The sequence below is a fragment of the Gorilla gorilla genome, chromosome 5 (assembly GCF_029281585.2).
Source record: "Gorilla gorilla gorilla isolate KB3781 chromosome 5, NHGRI_mGorGor1-v2.1_pri, whole genome shotgun sequence".
Lineage (NCBI taxonomy): Eukaryota > Metazoa > Chordata > Mammalia > Primates > Hominidae > Gorilla > Gorilla gorilla.
Window position 1 is genome coordinate 138,278,782 of NC_073229.2, and position 22,920 is coordinate 138,301,701.

At 37.4% G+C, this 22,920-nt stretch overlaps 1 protein-coding gene and 1 long non-coding RNA gene across 6 annotated transcripts in view; one reads left to right on the forward strand and one right to left on the reverse strand.

The window, feature by feature from the left end:
• LOC109027338 (uncharacterized) overlaps positions 1 to 22,128 on the forward strand; it is a 131,413-nt gene extending 109,285 nt beyond the window's left edge. The window contains exons 7-8 of the long non-coding RNA XR_010134347.1: positions 2,216 to 2,298; positions 20,718 to 22,128. This is a non-coding gene — a long non-coding RNA (uncharacterized lncRNA). The remainder of the gene's footprint in view (positions 1 to 2,215; positions 2,299 to 20,717) is intronic.
• Positions 1 to 22,920, reverse strand: part of HS3ST5 (heparan sulfate-glucosamine 3-sulfotransferase 5) — a 286,591-nt gene that overhangs the window by 30,266 nt on the left and 233,405 nt on the right. The window lies entirely within an intron of this gene.

Consider the following 22,920-nt stretch of genomic DNA (forward strand, 5'->3'; position numbering starts at 1 on the left):
TTCTCTATCACCTGTAGCTTTAAGAAAAAACAAAACTAGTGATTTTTTCTTGAAGCTTTTGTTCGGGGAACACAGAATGCCAAACAACAAAAGCTCACCTTCAAGAGATACATTGTGCCTATGACTATACTATTAAACTTTGAACAGAGAAGATAATGCAATTGAGTTTGCTATTGGCAAGCAAAGGTCAATTTAGTGAAATGTCAAATACTTTTCGGTGAAAAGGCAGATCATTATATCTGACACCAAGTCAGTGTTCTGGGTTGTAATCTGTAAACTATTGTCTTCACATTACTCTCACAGAAGCTGACTCCTCTCTGTCTTTTCTCAGGTTAAAGCCATGTTCTTCAGTGCTCACCTGTGGGCTCTGGAAGTGCCCTCTTTCCTTGATGAGGCTCTAGGTCTCTGCGGCAAAGTGGAGCCACTTTGCATTTAGCTACATGTTGACCTCCCTCTTCCTCCAATTCACCCTTAATTGCCTTTCTGGCTTCATTTCTGATAAATGTCCACACAGACCCTAAATTTGGAAGATATTTATTGTTGCCCAGACATGCCAGGTACTTTCCAAATTTCCAGCATGTTCTTCCTTCCCCGCATGATGCCCGTTCTTCCATTTCCACCTGTAGAAATTGTAGTTATCATTCAATATTCAGCTCAGGTGTCACTTGCTCCATTTCTTGATTTTTCCAGGCAGAATTGGATAGTTCCTATTTTGTGTTTCCAAAGGCTTCAAAATAGCTTTTGCCCTCTGTTGTGTAATTGCCATGACATTAAGTTACTGACATTAAGAACAATGGCCTGTACGTCTGTGAATCCCCAAAGCCTGGTGCAGTTCATTATTAGATGTTTGATCCTTGTTTGTGGAATTGAGTGAACCTAATGTGGCTCAGGCCCAGTGAGATAAACAAAATAATCAGGTGCAAAAAATAGTTCTATGCAAAAGAATAGTTCTATTTTTTTAAATGTATGAGTCAGCATATTGCTCACTACTTTCTCTTTAATTGGATTGTGTAGCCTCAGTGTTTCTCCCAAGTTTTCATAACCTGTGAGTCGACCACCACGCTTCAAAACCAGATGATTTCAACAGGTTCATCTCTCTGTCCTGTGCTATAACATCCTTACAATCTGACACACATCTACATACAAAAGCCTCATTCAGCTGCCTAAAAGTTGCTTTTACTAAACAACTCTCCCTCTAAAACCCTGTAATAACTTTCCATAGCCTAGAACTGCATGGTCTAATATGGTAGTCACTAGCCCCTAGCCATGAGCACAGCTTGAGATGTACCAAAAGTGTTAAATGTCCACTGGATTTCAAAGACATAGTATGAAAAAAAGAATGTCAAATATATTGATTTTATGTTGTGATGCCTATATTGGGTAAAGAAAATTTATCACTGAAATTAATTTCCTGTTTCTTTTTACTTTTTCTAATGAGGCCTCTAAAATTGTAAATTACATATGTGGTTTGTATTTGTGGCTTGTATTATACTCTACTGGGATGTGCTAGCCTACAGCATAAAATCCCAGCACCTGAATTTTGTGCTGTAATTCACATCTGGGTGTAATCTCCTCTACTTGTCTCAACTCTCATATCCCACATATGAAATGTCCACCATGGCCAGTATTTTTTCAGAGACTCTGTGCTTTCTTATTCTTTTCTTCTGCCTATACTATTTCCTGGATGATCTTCTCTCCTTTTTTTTTTTTAATTTTTCTTATCAATATCTTATCCTCTCCTCCAAGCTCACTTTAGCTTCACTGACTGGAAGAAACCTCCTCTGATCCCACTAATGGAAAGGGATTTCTTCTAAAGGAAGGATTCTGATGTGTATTTATGGTATATTTATCTTGTCTCATCTATTACAAGTACTTAGAAGATAGGGACTATTTGATACACCTATCTGCATATGCCTTCACAAATAGCACAGTGACTTCCCTCAATAACTCTCAAAAATGTGCAATACTTAAATTGAAGGGAGGAATTCTATTTAGAAAATAGATTATAGGCTATATACAGATATGTAAATATATATGTAAATATATATACAGACTCAACATTTCATAATTTAATGAATAGGGAAAGACTCAGCAAGATTATGCAGGTCCTTAGAGAAGAATAAAGAATGAAAATCTTCAGAGAGAATCAACACTGAGAACATTAGGGCTGGAAGATACTGTAGAGAGCACTGCACTCATTTCCCTCTTCTTACAGATGAAGGAGCTGAGGCTGGAGAAGTTAAGAGACCCCTGCTAGATAGGAAGGCACGTGAGAAGTATACTGCTCTGTCTCCTGTGGTAAGTACAGGACCTGATACTTAAGAGGTCAATAAACATTGGCTGAATGAATGAATGAATAAATGATCAGTGCAAAGTAAACACATCTGGTGAACTCAAACTAGGCTACATAGCCCCTGATTCTCAGAATAGTAGTATTTTCATTCTACCATGTAGAGAGGGGAAGGACAGTTGGGAAGCAATGGGGAGCTATATTTAAAACAGAATTTCAGCCAGCCATTAAATTAGCCATTTAACAGTTTTTCTGGCAATGGCATCTAGGCATATGTGGATTCACAATAGTTAATTACACCTTTCCTTCCTTTTTGAATGACCCTCTCCAAGTTGGTCAGTGCTGATCTTGCTGGCATTTTTCTGTGCAGAAAAGAGTATATATGTGTTTTCAATAATTTTCCTAATTATCAGTGATGGATTTTCATTGATCCCCTATCCTTTCGTGTCCTGGTCCCTTTCATACATTTATTTGTTGCTTGATATTTTACAGAGCACCTGTCTTATGTATTCTATATCATCAAATTTTCAAAGCAAACTTATTAGTTTTTATTAGCGCTTCCACTTTGAAATGTGGAGCCAAAGACTCAAAGAAGTTAACTTAAACTGATCAAATGTCACATAGCTAAGAAATGTTGGAGCTGTATGTGTCTTCTATATTATTTTCAAATATTATGATTGCTTCTCTGATTGCTTCTCATTATTAATTGTATTGGATAAGAGCACAGATTCATTATGCTGAGGCAAGGGGTATAATTTGTGGCCACTGAACAGAGAAGCCGTTGGGCAATCTCATGATCTCAGTCTCCCCAGATAATTTCTTATTCTTTATTCTCTTCAAACACAATTTTGATGGTTTAGTACACATGGAAAGAAAATGTTTCTTTTAATAGCTTTATCCAATATAACAATAATTGGAATAATTGTTAAACTGGCTTCCCAAAACTTTAGTTGGGGGTACTCTTGCATTTCTGAAGCTCTGGCGTTGAGGAGGTAGTCACTGACATTTCTTTGAGAACCCTGTACATGTGGAATCTTCCCTCTGCCAAAGATAAGGAAACTTTATTTAAAGCTTGAAGATTTTGAAATGTGGGGCTTAGGCTTTAATGGAAGGCGAAAATAATGCAGTCAGTGCTTTTAAACAGAATAAACAAGTAGGACAACATTAATCAATAAGTCTTAGTTGAGGTTGCCTCACAGGAAATCTATGCACCTTACACATTCTCCATCTGTGTAAGGCAATTTGCTTGTTGTTATTTAGATGTGACTGACATAATTTGGCAATCTGGTTTATTAGTATACTTTGTAACAAATTGTGTCTCGAATGCCAGTGATATTTTTTTCTGGCTGTAACTTAACAAGGTGACTTATTCTGAAGTAGTAAATGAATGTCACAAAGATTCTCTCCCACTTTCCCTACCACCTCCTCCCTCCTCCCTCTTCTCTGTCCTTCTTTCTTCTTTTCTGCACTTATCTTTAATGCACTGATGAAAACAAATTTTAGAACACCAAATGTTATGGAAAACTTGTTGGTCATGAGTGTTACTATGGGTATGCTATGTTCCAGTTTTTCAGTTTTAGGAAGCTTGGGTAAATGTCTGCTATTACCTTGTGCTGCAGCCCTCCCTTCTCCCATTTCCTTTTTGGGTACTATGGATAGTTTGGAAAAAAATGCCAACGAAATAAAGTGAAGCAATTCCTTTTCAACTTGCATCACGAAATCCTTAGTGTTAAAAATGAGTGTATCTTAATGGAAGAGCCTATTAAATGAACAAGAAGTAAATAATAATGAAGTTATCTTGCTAATTAACCTGGACAGTGACCTGAGTTTTGCTGCAGCTGAAACTCAGCAGTACAATTGCCCTCTTAGCAGAGTTCTGGTGCATCAGACTCTCCCTGTTCTCTGGTGTTCACATGTCTAGCTATTTAAAGAATGTTTGTATCAAACTTTTATTACAAATGCTAATACTGGGTAATTTAGGGAAAAAAGTGACAAATACTTTCTGTGGGGAGAAAAAAACTATTTCTTTCATTTCAGGGGGCCTAATTATAACACTCCTTTCTATTTTAGTCCCTATTTATTTTCCAATTCTTTGGGGATTGGGTAGTATTTAACAATGAAACAAGCAGTGCCCCAGTGCCTAATTAAGATTTTCTTGTAGGATTAATAAGTCATGTCTCATTAGCCCCACTGAACTGGAGGTGTTAATCTTCACCTTGGCATTCTAATTTTGAAATAAGTTTGTGGATCAAGTATTGAAGGATGTTGAGCAAACAGTTTGATTAAAGCCACTGAGTCTTCAGATGCCAGTCTCATATTATTGATTCAAATGCATCCCTACATACAAATGCTTAGATGTGTCATTTTAAATGTACTAAGCAGTGGCTGGGTGCAGTGGCTCATGCCTGTAATCCCAGCACTTTGGGAAGCCTAGGTGGGCGGATCACCAGGTCAGGAGAGCGAGACCATCCTGGCTAACATGGTGAAACCCCATCTCTACTAAAAAAAAAAAAAAAATACAGAAAATTAGCTGGGCATGGTGGTGGGCACCTGTAGTCCCAGCTACTCCGGAGGCTGAGGCAGGAGAATGGCATGAACCCGGGAGGCAGAGCTTGCTGTGAGCCGAGATTGCGCCACTGCACCCAGCCTGGGTGACAGAGCGAGACTCCATCTCAAAAAAAAAAAAAAAAAAAAAAAATGTACTAAGCAGTGGTCTGGAATGATTGCTGGAAGAAGCCACCATGTTTTGGCCTTTCCCAACAAAGAAAGCGAAAGTATCTTTGCATGTTTCCTGAATTACCTGTGTTTCTTCCTATGATGATTTTTTTTTTTTTTCTCACACTGGGGAACAAGCAAAGAGGTCAGAGCATAGCAGCCACAGAGAACTCTTGTGTTTTCTGGTAGAGACTTGCAGGAGGCTATGCCATGGACATTTGCTGGCAATGCTGTCTGAGATAAGTGGCCTCTTTTACAGTGACATGGCAGAAGGCAAAACCACTCTCAAACTCTCACTCAGTTAAAACATCCTAGACTTTTATCTCTTCGTTTTTCCAAATGACAGTGATTCAACAGGCCAAAAAGAGGTCAGTGGAGAAGAAATTATATGCCACTGTCATTTCTGTGATTCTCAGTTGCATCTTTGTAAAAGTAAAGAGCTGGGCTAGATAATCTCTTAGGATCCTTCCATTTTTAAGATGACAGTGCCCTTACTTTAGTGACATAACCCATGCCTACCTCTAGGAAGCTGAGCTTGTCTTCTTTGTTGTCTCATCCCCAGTACATCACACATGGTGTTGAATACATAGCTGCTGAATGGGTGAATGAAGCGGGGCCTTGAAATGCATTGTAATCTCAAGTGTAGGCTGAGTATGATGAGCTTAGCACTGGGAAATCTCTCCCCAAGGAGCTTTTAATATCATTGAACAAATTAGCTTGAATAACCTGAAACTTAGCACACCTAAAGAACACTCTGTGGTAAGTGGCACAATGTATGAGGTAGGTTTTATGGATCACAAGAGCTTAGAGAAAGTCATGCAGACCTTATAAAAGGATAGCTACAACTTGGCAGCCATTTTGGTTTTGGCAGACAGAAAAATAGAAATAAAAATAAAATGATAAAAATCAACATATATGTTGTATACTTGCTAGATGTCAGGCTTATTTATTTATTTATTTATTTATTTTTTTGAGAAGGAGTTTCACTCTTTTTGCCCAGGCTGGAGTGCAATGGTGCGATCTCGGCTTACTGCAACCTCCGCCTCCTGGGGTTCAAGCGATTCAACTGCCTCAGCCTCCCAAGTAGTAGGATTACAGGCACATACCACTATACCCTGCTAATTTTGTATTTTCAGTAGAGATGGGGTTTCACCATGTTGGCCAGGCTGGTCTCGAACTCCTGACCTCAGGTGATCCACCCACCTCGGCCTCTCAAAGTGCTGGGATTATAGGCGTGAGTCACTGCACCTGGCCGATGTCAGGCATTTCATATAGTATATGTAATCACATTTAATTCTTATAACCCCATGAGACTGGTAGAATGATCCACATGTTACAGATTAGTGAAGTCAGGATTGTGGAAGTTCAATAACAAGTCCAAGGCCACACAGTTAACAAATGGTGGAAGAGGAATTTGAACCCATGTCTGACTGGCTTCAGAGACTGTAATCCTCCACATGCACCAGTCTGCCTGAACAGGAAGTACACTGGGTTGTTAAAGAACCTGGCTTTCAGGATGAATGTGGCCTCTCTAATCAAGCTGCTCCTGATGAATATGCACCTGCCTGTTCTCTTTGCTCATTCATCCCTATAAGGCCTGAGAATATCCTCACATATGACCTTGTATCTTTTTTTTGTTTGTTTGTGTGTGTGTGTGTGTGTGTGGATGTTTTCTGTCTGCCCCTCTTTGCTTGTCTCCACCCTTGATATTTACATTTGTCCTGGCTTACCTACCAGGCTTGGATTGGTTTTGACTTCTAGAATCTGATGATATTACTGTTCATTTCGCCTACCTTCTTCCAACCTTCTGGCTCTGTCATGGGCTTTGCCTTCTGAGTTCTGTTATGGGTTCATCTCATCTTTCTCCTTTTCTTTTCTATACATCTGGTTTCCTCTTACTCTTTACCTGGGCTCCCCATTGTGCAGTATCTATTCATCATGTCGTAGGGCAGACATGATGACAGATGCATGGACAACCCAAGCTGGAAGTAAAATCTGAGCAGACATAAAAAAAATGAAAACAAGCCTGCTTTGTATAGAGGCCAAGAGGAAATTATTTGGAAGAGAAAATATGATTTGTGTTAAGAATGGGAATATAATTGAATAGGCAGGTAAGTTAGATAATAGACCTTCTAAAAAAGCAGACATGGGCATGTAGATGGTAGTGTAGCAAACGGAGCACCAGCATGCAGGACTGAAAAAAGAAACTGCATGTTCAAAGCTGTTTATATATAATAAAAATTCAATCTTGAATAGCTCTGACAGAAGAGGGAAGGGAAAAGTAGAGTAAGGATACCAAATAGGATGGTGATGCTGATTTATCCAAACATAAGGCAGTAACAGCTTGCACCAGTGTTGAGAAGTTGTGTAAATAGAAAAAAGGGGATGAGGTAGAGCCAGTATTAATATTTTAAAGAAAGAGTTGTTAGGACTTAGAAGACGACTGGATATAATATATGCCATTTTAGGACTGCCCTAGTTTTTAAAAAATCTTGACTTCTTTGGGGGAGTTCAAGAAGAGGTGCACAAGGAAAGAATTTAAAGTTAGTTTTGATACTTCCCTAAATATTTACAACAAGTCAAACTTCACAGTGGATAGGAAAGCAACCAGCAACAATCCAATGTTATAGTGTTATTTAGTTTTAGGTATTCTTGGAGTTTGCTCTTTGATAGTTTCCAAACCATAAACTGAGATTTCTCAGAGGTATGTGAGACACTGAAGAACAAATTCCTGTTAGAAATGTAGGAACCCTTCTGAATGGGGGGTAAAGATCAGAAAGAATGGAGTTATTCCTTTTTTTCCTCCTATATGGTAGCTATTCTTGGGACATTTATTCTAATAATCCTAAGCCTATATAATAACGATCCAAGTTATGGTATAATATAATTTCCTTACAGCAATAGTTGGAGGTAAAAACACTCAGTAATTTCACATTTTGTAAACATTATAAAAGTACTCCTATGATAGACAGGGTGGCTGTCGTGATCCCTGGTCCCTGATATTCATGCTTTTGTATAATCTCCTCCCCGTGAGTATGGGCAGAACCTGTGACTTGTGTCTAACCCACATAGCAAAGGTGATGCAATGTCACCGTTGTGATTTTTATACATGACATAAGATGGTCCTTCTAGTAGGCTTACTGTGGACTCTCTATCTCTGTTGCTGGCTTTGAAGGAGGAAGCTGTCATGAACCTTCAGCTGCTAGAAACTGAATGCTGTCAACAACCACATGCAGGGAAGCACATCTCCTTCCCTTAGTTTAGTCTCCAGATGAGAACCAAGCCGTAGGTGACACCTTGATGGCGGTCTTGTGAGACTCTGAAGCAGGGAACTCAGCTAAGCCATGCCCAAACTCATGCCCCATAGGATTGATGAGGTAATAAATGCGTGTTGTTTTAAGCTGCTAACTTCGTGAGAATTTGTAACACAGCATAGAAAGCAAATACACTTCACTTTTGGCCCTCCTCTTTTATTGGCTATATAAAGAGTGATTAGTGCTTCCATCTTCCCAGTTGCAATGCCAGAGACCCTGGAGCCATTCTGGCCTTCTTCCTGTCCCTTATGCCCAACATCTAGCATCTAACCACTCTGCATGTTCCAGAATCCTACCTTTCAACCAGTTATTCTTTTCTTTGCTTCATACCCGTCAAACTAGTGAAGTTCAAACTACACAACCCATGCCTTTCTTCAGGGCTGATGGCTACCAGATGCTCACATGAATATGGGAGAGGGAGGGAGGCAGCAGAATTACCAAGGATAAGGGGCAAATAACCAAAGAAGACAACACTGATAGGCGATTGAACTGAAGCAGGGTGGTGCTAAGGCCTTTGCTGAGACTCCAGTTAATTCTACTGTTGTCAAGGGCATCAGTAGCCCAAAAATGACCTCACTTTACTGTAGAGGCACTTTTGACAATTTTCTCTACCAGCTCTCATAGTTTCCTGCTTGGACCAAATGTTCACTCTGACTTGGAATCTTATTCCCCCTCTAATTTATCCTCACGTCTATTCCCAGACTGATTTCCTAAAGCAGAAACCTGGTTTATCTTACAATATTTTCCACTAGTATTTAGGATAAATTAAAACCCTTACTGTAGTCCCCAAAGCCTTCCATAGTGTAGTTGGTCCCTGTTACATCTCTGGATACGTCTCCTGTCCTATGCTCCTACCTCTCACTCTGTATTTCAATGATACTAATCATTTACAGTATAGTTCCTGGGGCATATTCATGCTATTTTCATCTCCATATTCCTGTTGAAGTTATTTTCACTGTGCAGAACATTCTTTTCCAGCATTTGTAAGACTACCTTCACCTTACCTTTTAAGATTCCATGGATGTATTTTAAACCTTCAGGAAGCATTCACTCACCTATTAAGAAGGATCATTTTAGGCAAGGGCAGAGGCTTTGTGGGTATCCAGTGGAAAAAGCATCAAAAATACTGCAAATTGTTCACTAGTCCAAGGGAATATCACCCTTGAGCCCGTCATCAAATCTTGACCATAAACTACTGTAATGTTAAAAAGTTCCAAACATGTTAGATGGCTGCCTCAGTGATAATGCATCTTAGGTATCATTTGGTATATCTTTTCATCCGGCTACATGAAAGTATAATGAAGACATGCCTCTTTACTGCAATAACATTAAAATAACATCTATTTGGGTAAGTGTATGCTTTTACCATTTAACATAGGGCTTTTTTTTTTCCCATAAAAATGTTTTTCACAGTGAATCTCCAAATGATTTCTGAGATGACTGGAAAGGTTACCAGGTGAGAAAAAATGAAGAGAGATGTTTAGCAACTGAGCATTTGAATAACCAGAGATGATGTTATTATTACATTTTTGATGCCATAAACGTGCACAATTTGTGTGGTACATAAAGGGAAGTCAACTTGGGTTTAAAAATTGGGGAAAAAAGTCAACCAAATATGTTTAGGTATCAAAACTGATCCAAGCAGTTAGTAAGGAAAGTAACTAACTTTATTCTTCGTTTGGAAATTTAATAGGCATATAAGTGCCACTAGGGGGCTCTCTAATATTCCATAGGTGGGAGGCCTGACTATCACAGCAGGGGTAATAGAATAATGAATAAAAATGCTCTGTAATTTAAAGTATATTCCTTAGTCATATTAACATTTGCATGTTTGTACAAAGCCTGAAAAATGGAACTTTATTATTTTAAGGTTTTCGAGTGTTAAAAATGTATTTATGGTAAATAATTTAGAAATGCAAATGTACATACGCACCTGATAAAGAAAGGAATAATGTGCTTCATTGCACTCAATTTCTTTGGTGTAATAAAAAGGGGAAAAAAAGAGCTTCCTCTAGTTTCCTGATTACTTTTCTTCCTGAGTAATACAAAACAAAATGTTTAAAATTTTTGCCACCTGAATTATTCCATCAATTAATAGATAATTATTTATAGATATGAAATATGTATCTCTATACATATATATAATTGGATATTAGGTTGTTTAACCTTATTCAACAGAATATACAGAATAAAACTTTTAAATTGTAAATACTAATATATTACCAGTTAAAGGAATTCATTAAAAGGCTTGGTCCTATGTGGATACCTTAAGAAAAAAGGTAACTTATTAGGGTATATTTCATTTACTGTTCTAAGATATGCAAAATGCAAAACGTGTTTAACAACTTTTCCTAGGAAGATTAAAACATATTAAAACAAAAGCATTATTACCAGGGAAGGAAATATTGGGTATTTAGCATCCTTTATATTGTATATTGTAATTTATGTTTGTTTCCATGCTTTCAAATATGTTCCAATTATAAGAATTCTGTGTTGCATATTTCTTATATTTTTCTATGATTGTCAAATGTTGTGGCATAAATATATAAAATTCTGTATAGAACTATATTTGGAGTCTATTTTGTGCTCTGGAAAATATGAGCACTTTGAATTGAAGTAATCAAAATTATTTTGGGGATAGAAGATTTAGGGAATGAGAAAAGGAAGGTAATTTTCCTGAGCTCTACTTCCTTATTCTTTCCTTTTTTTAAAAAAGTCAAAGTATAGTATATATTCTCATTATTTTCTGGTTTCCCATCTCAGCCTATTAATTCCAAACCAAAATTTAAAAAACAGATTTTTAACTAACTCTACCCCTAAAGGACAAAAAAGGAGTAGTGAAAAATTTTGTGGGCTGGCAAATAATTCATTCTTATTTTTAGGTTTATATGTGTATATATGTATTTTCTTTTTCTTCTCTACAATCAAAAGACAAATGCATGACTCGTGTACAGACATTTACTTCTCTACTTCTTTCACTAGTATAGTACTTGGAAAAGTGAGGGTGGCCCCTGAAAGGAAAGGCTGGGAATTAAATGGTAATATAAGCTTTCTAATTCAGACGTTTTACTAAGCGAGTGAAGAACAACATACTTTAAAACATTCAAGGTAGTTGGTAAGATAAAGTTATTATGATCTTTTGCTTAACCTGGAAGTTTTTGGCTGTGACAATTCTCTTCCTAAAATCATTTGCTTTCTTTTATTTAAAACAAAAAAAGCAAGTAAAGAAAAACCTTCAACTTGGTAACTCAAGTTAAAATCAGAAGATCAGTTAATTTGTTAAATGTATATACCTTTACAATATATTTGCAAACACTGAGTGGTCACTAAACCTGGAAACAAAACATATAACAAATAATGTATTAATATTATATTACATATAGATGATAAATTAATATTGTCTATATTTTCAGACTTTATGGCCACCCTCAAATTATTTTTCCTCAAGTACATATATATGTATGATATGTATATATTTATCACTATCAAATATATATTTTAATATATAATATTAAAATATATATTTGAAAATGATATTTATATGCTTGAGCGTGAAAGACAACTAGGAAATACCTGATGAATGGGCATATTAAGCAGCTATATAAACCGTAAGAAGAAAGAATAAACATTTATTGTTATTCTGGATAATATCTTCTGAGGTAATTTGCATTCATCTTAGAATAAATAACTGTGTAAAGCCATTGGTGTGTATTTTTTCGATTTCAGTGTAAAAAGTGATTAAATAATTTAATGTCATAGGAAGGCTAGCTCATCTTGCATTAAAAATATATACATACATATATGTGTACATGTATGTACGTATATTTGTGTATTTTGTCCTTGAGCAGTTATGAATTTATGCACTGGTGCCAACACAATGAACTATAATGCATGTTTTTATTGAGTTTAATGTCCTGTTGGAGATAATAAATATATACCGGAAGTTAAATAACAATACAAGAAATGATGGGAGGTGGAGCAGTCAAGAGCTGGTCTAGAACTCCTGATAGATAGGCAAAGATCTCTGAGTCAGCGCTGGTCTTCCATGCTGCAGAAAGGGCTGCTCTTCAATGCTGCAGAAAATAGCCACCTTAGGAATACACTAGAGGGTCAGCCATAAGCCTTAGCTTGTTAGTCAAATTACAGGGCCAGCAAGCTACACCTGTTTTAAGAAGTACAAGTTAATTTTAAGGATGTTAAGGCAGCAGCCCTAATTGAAAAGTTCCATCTACTTAGATCATTTGTAAGACCTCATTTGTCTTCCCAGTTACTAGTAACAAACTGTCTTCTGAAAGTTTTTGTTACAGACTCCTAAATTTTAATGCAGAACTTTCAGTATAAAATTGTCTCATCATAGTAATTCCTATTCCCTAAGGTCTATTTCAGATCATTGCTTTTCCTTTAATCTGGAGCACAAGGCACACAGATCATAAAATTTAGAGTACTGCAAAAGTCATTGAGTAATCAACAAAAAGTTAATCAATTTGCAAAGTGAAGTTTTCATCATGTGTCTGCACCTAAGGCCAATAAATCAAACTAAGTGGATTCAGCTCTCTAAGCTAGCATGGAGGGAAAGACCATATCCCTTATTAGTTTATTAGGATTTTCTCTAATCCCAGTAGTTGATTCCAAATAATCCACATATATTGCTAGGTGATGACCCCTCTCCTCTTCCACACTAATTTTCCATTCTAATCACCTAATATTAGCGTCCATGCTTTATCCCAGCTGAATCAGGAGTGCAGCCTTACCTAGGCAGCTGAAATCCCCACAGATATGACCCAAAGCTGCATGATTATTATGACTCTTGGCCTTTTCATATATAGTTAGTCAATATTTACAAGCACTGCAGTCTATGAATAAGGTACAGCTCAGGGAATAACTCCTAAGAAATGGAAAAAAAATGTGGCTAGTTTTCCTACAGTCTGAAGGAAAAGAAAGACCCCAACTTCATGGTTCATATTCTAATATGTTTTACCTTTTATCCTATATTGTGGTTCTCTCTGGATAGAATTTTCTAAAAATAAATTTATTCTTCTACAATGATTTATTCTAGGAGACATAGGATGACAATTCCTAGCTGAAGCCTACATGTGTGTTATGAACCATACACAAACAGACCAATGTGTAGATAGGTGGCATGAGCTCACACCCTTCCCCACATACATGTCTTTCATCAAGACAATCTTTATAGTCTCTGGGTCACGTTCTCCACACAGAGATTGCAGACGATAGAGAGGCATCCTACCACACCTCGGTTAAAGAGAAAAATTTGATGTCTGGACATGTGTAGTCTTGTGGAAAGGAACCTTATTTCACTCATAGACGAGCAGTAGTATGGCTAGCAGTATTTCCCCAGAGATGGTCTGATTTAAAAAAAAAAAATCGATATCAACTCTTGACACATTTTCATTTACATCAGCACATGGCTTTCAGTCGGGGCACAAATCAATAGGCAGCTTTTAACACTGCCCAACTATTTCTTCCTATTGGGCTTGAGGCAGGCCATTTGCCGTTAACATACCATGTTTCTTGGGGGAGGAAGTTTAACTGTTTTTCCTGTGACTAATCACAACAGCCTAAACTGTAGCATTAATCACACGACATTTTCTTCATCACCACTTACAGCCAATTGACTTTTTACTTAGTGAAAGCATTTGAAGAAGGTGACAGTTGTTCTAAGGGGGTCAAGAGTCAATGGAAAGAAGAAATATTTAGTTCCAAAACATACACAGTATATGGCTTCAAAAGCTGACACTATGCTAGGCATCATTAGAAGGCTTATCACTCTATAGGTACGATCTCACAGTCAAGATGGAGGAGGAGATTTGTTTAAAATTAAAGTGCTAGCTAAGAGTCATAGCTTTTGGTTTGAAAACAATTAATCTGGGCCTTTCTATAAATTAGAAGTCACATCAAGGGTCACTAGTAATTGGCAAAGTGTTTTCTCTAACTTTTGGAAGTGAATTATTTTTCTGTCTTTTTTTCTAAAACTAGCAGGAAAGTTCAGTTAGGTCTGATGTCCTGTGAGGCTGGCAATCTGTGCAGTATTGGCAGTCTCGATTAAATGTAATATCTGGTTCATTGCTGCAGCAACTCAGATTTCTAAATAATGAATCAAATTCTTACATTATTCAAAAGCCACAAAAGGGTTATTAAGCCGAATAAGCAGATACTCACAAAGGTTTACAACATATTTATCTAGGGCAACTCCAAAGCACAAAAGTAACATGTTTTAAAAATATACAAAAAGACAACTTCCTATATGATATTGCATTATATCTATATTGTCCCAAACAGCAGTATCTTTTTAGAGTAGGACTCTCCTGGGATGCTATTCTCCTCACATGCTCCTAAAAAAGCACCACGTGGTTAAAACATTTTGAAGAATGATGTAATTGAGGACAGAGTGCCCCTTTTGTTGATTTACAGTGCCTGTGGGTATATCAAAAGCTCCAAAAATATTTTCGATAAAGAAAACTGTGTATGATGCTAGTGAGGCTGCAGAGAAAAGGGAGTGCTTATATACTGCTGATGGGAATGTAAATTAGTTCTGCCATTGTGGAAAGCAGTTTGGCAATTTCTCAAACAACTTAAAACAGAATTATCATTTGACCCAGCAATCCCATTATTGGGTACATATCCAAAGGAATAGAAATTATTCTACCATAAAGACACATGCACACGTGTGTTCATCACAGCAGTATTCACAATAGTAAAGGCATGGAATCAACCTAAATTCCCATCAACGGTAGACTGGGTAAAGAAAATGTGGTACATGTACACCATGGAATGCTATGCAGCTATAAAAAATAATGAGACCATGTCCTTTGTGGCAACATGGATGGACATGGAGGTCATTATCCTAAGCAAACCAACTCAGGAACAGAAAACCAAATACCACATGTTCTCACTTATAAGTAGTAGCTAAACATTGAGTGCACTTGGACACAAAGATGAGAACAAGAGACACTGGGGCCTACTTGAGGGTGAAGGATGGGAGAAGGGTGAGGATCTAAAAACTACCTATCAGGTACTATACTTAGTTATCTGGGTGGTGAGATCTGTATACCAAACCTCTGTGACACACAATTTACCTATATTACAAACCTGTACATGTACTCATGAGCCTAAAATAAAAGTTTAAAGAATGTGTATTAACTGCAGAGTTGCCTCTACTGCCTAACCATTCAATATGTTACTGCACTCCTGGCTTGGAAATGGTTGCACATAGTTCTTTCACCTGAGGTCTTTGCCATTCCCAGAACATAAGCTGGTTCCAGAATCTCTGACATTCGGCACTGAAATGGGAGCTGATTTGTGGATCCGGAGGAGCTCACTGTTGTTTGTCTATTTTCCCCCATCAGGAGCAGGAGGACTGGTGTTCTAGACCTTTTGAACATTACCATGATGGGTCCCCAATGCCTTAGATGCCCAGGGAGAATTGTGCCATGATTGAGGAGGGTACAGACAGGGATAACTTAAAGGTAATAAACTTTGACCACAGTAGCTCTACCCAAGGAAGCAAGAGGTAGACATTCTGGCTTGAAGAGATTTACATGGTCTTTGTTTTCCTTTTTTGAACGCTCAGTTTATTGGATTGTTTGCCTATGCCAAAAATCACACACTATAATCTTACTTCAAACTCCATCCTTAAAATACATCATAATGCTAACATGCTGAGCCACAGGTAGGGCTGTGTAAAAAGTTTAAAATCTGGCTTTTTAAGCATGCATTGCAGAAAAATTCTGAACTCCAGAATGTGCCAATGTCACCCCTTCCTTTGATAAAACAGAAGTTTCCAGACCAAGATAAAATTTTAAACCTCAAATAAAAATTTTTCTTCAGATTCTACACTTCCAGATGACTTTAGTAACTGTAAAGAATTTTTTTTGAAAAAGAGAATTTTCAAAATAAATTTCTAACTCACCTTAAGTTAAAAATCAATACTGTACTTTTAAAGAGGAGAGTGATGCTATCTGAAAAAGGATCAAATAACAATTGTTCAACCCTTTTATGGCTTCTGTTTCTTACCCTGTTCAGTCTCAGCTACTTGCCTGCATTTTAAGGCCTTCTTCTTCCCTAGCAGTGTTTATTGAGGCATGATATACAGAACTTTTAAAACTTTTAATAAGTATGAATTCATTTTAGTACGTATTAAATTATTGGGAGGCTGAGGCAGGAAGATCGTTTGAGCTCAGGAATTAGAGATTATTATCGCACCACTGCACTCCAGCCTGGGCAACAGAGCAAGACCTTGACTCTTAAAAGCTTAAAAAAAATGATAAACACATCGACCTCTGATTTTATGAATATTATGTTTTATGATAAGAGTAATGTGGGTGCAAAAGGGGAAAAATGAGTTGATTTAAGAAAAAATATTAACTAAATAATTGTATAGATGATTACAAGACATGGAAAAGCTCATGAACATCAGCTAGTTGACTTCAGAGAACATAGTCAGCAATACATTTCTTGTTGATTGACTATATTCCTTTCTCTTTTTTTAAAATTAATTTTTTTTTTATAGAGACAGGGTCTGACTCTGTTGCCTGTCTGAAACTCCTGGCCTCAAGCCTAACTGTATTCTTTGTTGTTCTAATTTTCTTTCTTTCTTTTTCTTCTTCTTTTTTTTTTTTTGAGACGGAGTCTCTGTCGCCCAGGCTGGAGTGCAGTGGCGGCTCACTGCAAGCTCCACCTCCCAGGTTCACGCCATCCTCCTGCTTCAGCCTCCCAAGTAGCTGGGACTACAAGCACCTGCCACCACACCCGGCTAATTTTTTTTTTTTTTTTTTTTTTTTTGTATTTTTAAGTAGAGACGGGGTTTCACCTTGTTAGCCAGGATGGTCTCGATCTCCTGACCTCGTGATCCGCCCGTCTCGGCCTCCCAAAGTGCTGGGATTACAGGCGTGAGCCACTGCGCCTGGCCTATTGTTCTAATTTTCAAAGCACTCTTAAGTATTTCATTCCTTTTGGTATTTAAAACAATCCTGTTATCCAGGGAGGGGGAGTGCTAGACTTTTAAAAAAAATGTTTAAACTGTAGAGATTTTTATAAGCTACAAAAATCATGACAGATAAGTGACAGGTCTTGGAATTAAACCCAGATCCTCTGACCCCTAGTCTGAGTGGTATATTTGTAAAAAATACTAATGACTAGAGAACTGTGTAAATTCAGATATCCAGCAAGTAGACATACCTTGCCTCTTATCTCTGGTGAATAATTATAAATTAAATTAGGTCTCAAGGGACACAAATACACACTCATCATTTCTTTTTCTGAGCATCAGTGTTTATATCAGTGGTGCTTGGTATCTCAAATCCAGGCTTCCCAGCAGCCCATAGCCATTTTACTCTGCATTTTCTTCAAATATGCTCAGCTTTGAGGTTTCCCAGAATTGGTCCCAGTTCCCTGGACTGTCTTGGATCCTGTGGAATCCTATACTTACCTTCGTTTCAGCAGCATTCCTGGTACCACATGGACAGAGCTGATTTTATTCTGGCACTTTACTCGGTTGTGTTCAGCAACATGTCAGGCATGAAATATGCAGGTGCAAGCCTTGAGAAGCAAATGTAGCTTCCCTAGGCAGCCCTGACTTTCTTTTCACCCTACTTACTTAGAAAGTTATGAGGAATTGGGGGTTGAGAACAAATATACAGAAGAAGGAGAATACTTTTGGTTCAAGTTACCCATGGATTAAGGGTTATGTCACGAGACTCATTTTTTGTAGCGTTGTGTATCATTTTCCTCAGTTCAGGCTCAGTGAACACCCAAACCTCAATTTTTACCACTTTTGTCCATCCACTTAAAACTTTGACAGATTTTGAAGCAGGTACCTGTGCTCTGGGATACCAGTCATCTTTGCGGTTTACAAGAGCACTTTCAAACATCCACAGAAAAAGGAAAGAAAAGTTTGTGCTAATGACCTGGTGATTTTTTTTTTTCCTATGATCTCCCAGTAAAGTGTAAACTACTCTCATAGCTGTCAATAGAACCACTGAGTAACCAGTGCCTACCTTATTTGAGGCGGTTTTAAGGTCAAAGGAATAATTATGAATGAACACTTTTGCTTGCTAGAGGAAAAATACATTAGGAAAAAGAAGGCAGCAGCTCAAATGTCTATGGACAGCTTCAGGAGCGCTGAAAAGTGATATATAATCCCTCCAAATCCTCCTAAATTCTAAGCCAAAGAAGTGTCAGTAAAATTTTAGCCAAAGCATGTTTCAGCTAGTATGCTACTTTAGGTAACCACACAGTAGAGTAGCACGGTTAGGAATTATGTGTACAGGGAGTGGGATTTTTGACCTCTTGAGGAGCAAGTAATTAGTTAATCGGTGCTGTTTTATATGATTGGCAGGATAATTTTACCATTTTATCTCACGGAAGAAGTTTATATTTGTTGTAACTTTGCTATTGTGATATAATATTGATTATATTTTTTATTTATTTGATACCAAATATTTATTTGATCGGGAAATGTAACCACAGTAACATTTTCTGCCTGTGGAGAAATATTGTTGTCACCTTAGAAACAATTTTCAAGAATTAAATTTGGTAAAAAGTGGGGACTTCTTATTCTTGCGGTCACTAATGAGTAGATTTTCCTTAGGATAAGTGCACTATAAATTTGCTATAATAACTAACTGATCAAATTTATAAACAGCTGTTTTCTGTGTCAATAAACGTTTCTAGATAGCTCTGTGCACATCTCCTGCCATAACTGGACATAACTCTTGTTATACAATGATTAAATAGAGCATTTTGGGGTAATATTCTTTTTGTCTCACAGAACTACCTTAGATCAAATTAACATTGCATATGATACAAGTTTATGAAATAGATTGCACACATGTTCTTTTACAAATGGATTTGACTCCTTGTGGCATTAGTGAAATTTACATTGATTAACCAGTAAGCTGTAATGTTGTTTTCGATTTGGGCTCAACAAATCAATTTTACTTAATGCTCCAAGTTTTCTTTACTTTGGGGTATTTAGGGTAAGTAGATATTATATTGCCTGTGGGAAAACACTACACTTGTAATTAAGCTAAGGAGGTAATTTCGTGAAAAGAAGAAGATAATAGGGCAAAGTTTTCAAGATAATGAGATTCCCAGAAATGCACGAACTATCTCTACTTGAATGAAATAAATTACATTATCATCCATCATATGACTAATCTAAGAGTAGCCATCTCTCTGTTAAAATAGACCTATCGAATAAAGTGATAAAATACTGTCACTTAGGAAAAGGATAACAAATTAAGAAATACTATTAACAAAAGAACGCTGTGTAGAGTTGGCATTCCATAAATGTTCCTTGATTTGAATTGAACAAAAAAGACCTACAAAAAAGAAATTCTCCCTTTCCCACTTACAATATATTCTATTTGTACTTTTCTGTAAATAACAGTACAGAGTAAAAACTACATATAATGGGCACATATCCATACTTTAAAAAATACATCTGTAACAACTTTTATGCAGTACATGAAAATAAGGTATTGATTTGTGGCAACTATAGTAAAATGACTGTCTAGAAGTTGGGAGAATATTTAACATGAAGTTAAAACTTTCCTTTTGAAAAAACTTCCTTGCTGGTTTAGAGCTGAAGCTTATACCATTACTGAAATCACTTATTCAAGGTAATTATGAAATGCAAGGTACAATGTATAAAAGTTGAAAATCAAGACAAGGTTCTGAGAACACATACAATCATCTATTCCTAGAAAATAATTAACAAGGAAAAACTACCTGAACATTAGTTCTATTGGAGAAAAGTTACCAGGTAAGATATAAGTTCTGTAAGATCGTTATGTATTTTATCACATCTCAGACTTTGTTTCTGATGCTAAAATTAGAAGACCAACAAATGGTATATTAAAAAAATTTCATTAAGCCCATCTCAGAAACTGAACAAAAAGACTTGGGTTGGAAATGATACTGAGAAGTAATGGGAAGCAAACACAGATTCTATTCTTCCCCAAAGCTCAAATTACTTACTAAAATTGAGTAAGAGGTTAAGAAGGCATCAGCATATTTTCCTCGCTGTTTTTTCCCCTTCCCAAAAGTTTTATATTCTAACTTTTTGAGAAGAAAAATAGAAAAACATTTAAAAAATAATTCATCATGAACAAGTGGAGTTTATCTCAAGGATGGTTTTACATTTGAAAATCAAATAATGTAACTTATCAGAGTAACAGACTAAAAAAGAAAAACCATATGATCACCTCAGTAGATGCTAAAAAAGCATCTGAGAAAATCCAGCGTCCATTTCTGATGAAAACTCTCAGCAAATGAGAAATTGAAGGGAATTTCCTTGATCTGTTAGAGATCATCACCAAAAAACCTGCAGCTAACATCATACTTAATAAGACTTAATGCTTTCCTCCTAAAATCAGGAAGAAGACAACGTCTGTTCTTACCACTTCTACTCAACATTGTTTTGAAAGTTCCAGCCAGTGCGATGGGCAAGAAAAAGAAAAGACAGATTGGAGAGGGAGTGGTAAAACTGTCTTTGTTTGCAGATGACATGATTACATAAAAAGACTGACGGAATGTATAAAAATGCTACTAGAATAAGTTAGTGAGGTTGCAGAATACAAGTTGAGCATATAAACTCAGCTGTATTTCTATATACTAGCAGTGATCAATATGAATTTCAATGTCATTGCAATAACATAAATGTGTGAAGTATTTAGGAAATAAATTTGACAAAGAATATGCAAAACCTGTACACTGATAATTAAAAAGCATTATCGAGAGAAATTAAAGATGCATGTATAAATGGAGCAGTATAACTTGTTTATGGGTTAGAAAACACAATATTGCCAATCTGTCATTTCTCCTTATATTAATTTATAGATTCAGTGTAATTCTAATCAATATTCCAGTAGGCTTTTTTTGGTAGAAATTGATAGGAGTTCTAAAATTCATATGGAAATTCACATGGGAAGGCAGATATAGGTATACAGATATAAACAGATGTGTGTGCGTGTGTGCATGTAGATATAGATATATGAGAAGGTAGATAACGGTCTGGGTCCAATCAAGAGAGGGAATCTGTACAGTAATTAAAACAGAGAAAATATAAAGAATTACTAACTATAACAAGGGATTGGAGCAACCAGGGGTAAAGAGAACTCTACAGGAATAGCAGCTATAAGGAGCAGCTACGCTTTTGAATGCTGAGGCAGAGCACCCGAGAAAAAGTCCCACTCCTCGCCCCTCTGCCACCGCCTCAATAAGGTTGAAATACAGAACCAGACAGCAAAGGAACTGGCTGCAGCACTGGTGCAAGTTGCTTGAAATCCACTTTCTAGGGTGCCAGAGGAGCTGTTCATAGAACGTGTCTCATCAGAGGCACTCACCTATGAAAATGCCTGAGGACGTATTGCAGGGAGCTTCTGGCCACCTGGTGATGCCGGCCCCTAGAAGAGCCTGTCCAGTGCGCACACACTGGCACCCAGAAGGGAAACCCTTTCCTCTGGTAATATCTCTCCGGCGCCCTCTACCGACAAAGCTCAACATGCTGACAGCTCCAAAGGGAAAATAGTTAAAGGACCTAGGTCCATTTTCATGGAGCAGGCAAAAAATGCATTTGGAGCTGAGAAGTAATAAAACATTAACTGGCACAAATAGATAACAAAGAGGCATAAGGACATTTTAGGGGGAAAGGGTGATGGATATGTTCATTATCTTGACTGTAGTGACAGGTATATACATATGTCAAAACTTATCAAATTGTACAATTAAAATATGTGCCATTTATTATATGTCAAGTCTACCTTAATAAAGCTGTTAAAAATGTAACTGGTCAAGCACAGTGGCTCACTCCTGTAATCTCAGCACTTTGGGAGACTGAGGCTGGTGGATGGCTTGAGCTCAGGAGTTGGAGACCAGCCTGGGCAACATGGCAAAACCCCATCTCTACCAAAAATACAAAAGTTAGATGTGGTGGCAGGCGCTTGTAGTCCAAGCTACTCAGGAGGCTGAGCCAGGAGGACTGCTTAAGCCTGGGAGGTCAAGGCTGCAGTGACCTGTGTTTGTGCCACTGCACTCCAGCCTGGGTGACAAAGTGAAACCCTGTCTCAAGAAAAAAAAAATGTATCTGAAAGTCTTCCACTACTCTCCTAACAGAAGCAACCCTTGCACTGATTAAAGGTTTAAGCGGAAGGTGTTTGTATCTATATGTGTGTGTATATATATATATGCATTTATGTATTATTTTTTCATACCAAGAGCAAAATTGCTGACCATTGAGGACTCTTCCTCAGGGTGAAATCCCCTAGGGGCTCTACCTTCAGATCCACAGCTCAGGAGCCCAGTTTGGCTGGGGAAGCTCACCTCCATCTGCCTGTTCAGTGGGACCAAGAATTTAAAAACCTTCCTTGCCAAAATCCAGTAGCTCTGGAGCCAAGGCTGGACTTTCCCGGGGCCAGTCTTAACAGATACTTGGTGTTCATGAGCTCCAGCTGTCTGGCTGCAGCACAGCACTCCTTCCCTTCCTCTCTGGCCATGTCTTGCTTCCTGGGTAATGGATATCCCTGGACCCTCATCGCTCTCCTTTCTGGGAGGACCTGGTCCATGGCTGCTGTTCATGAG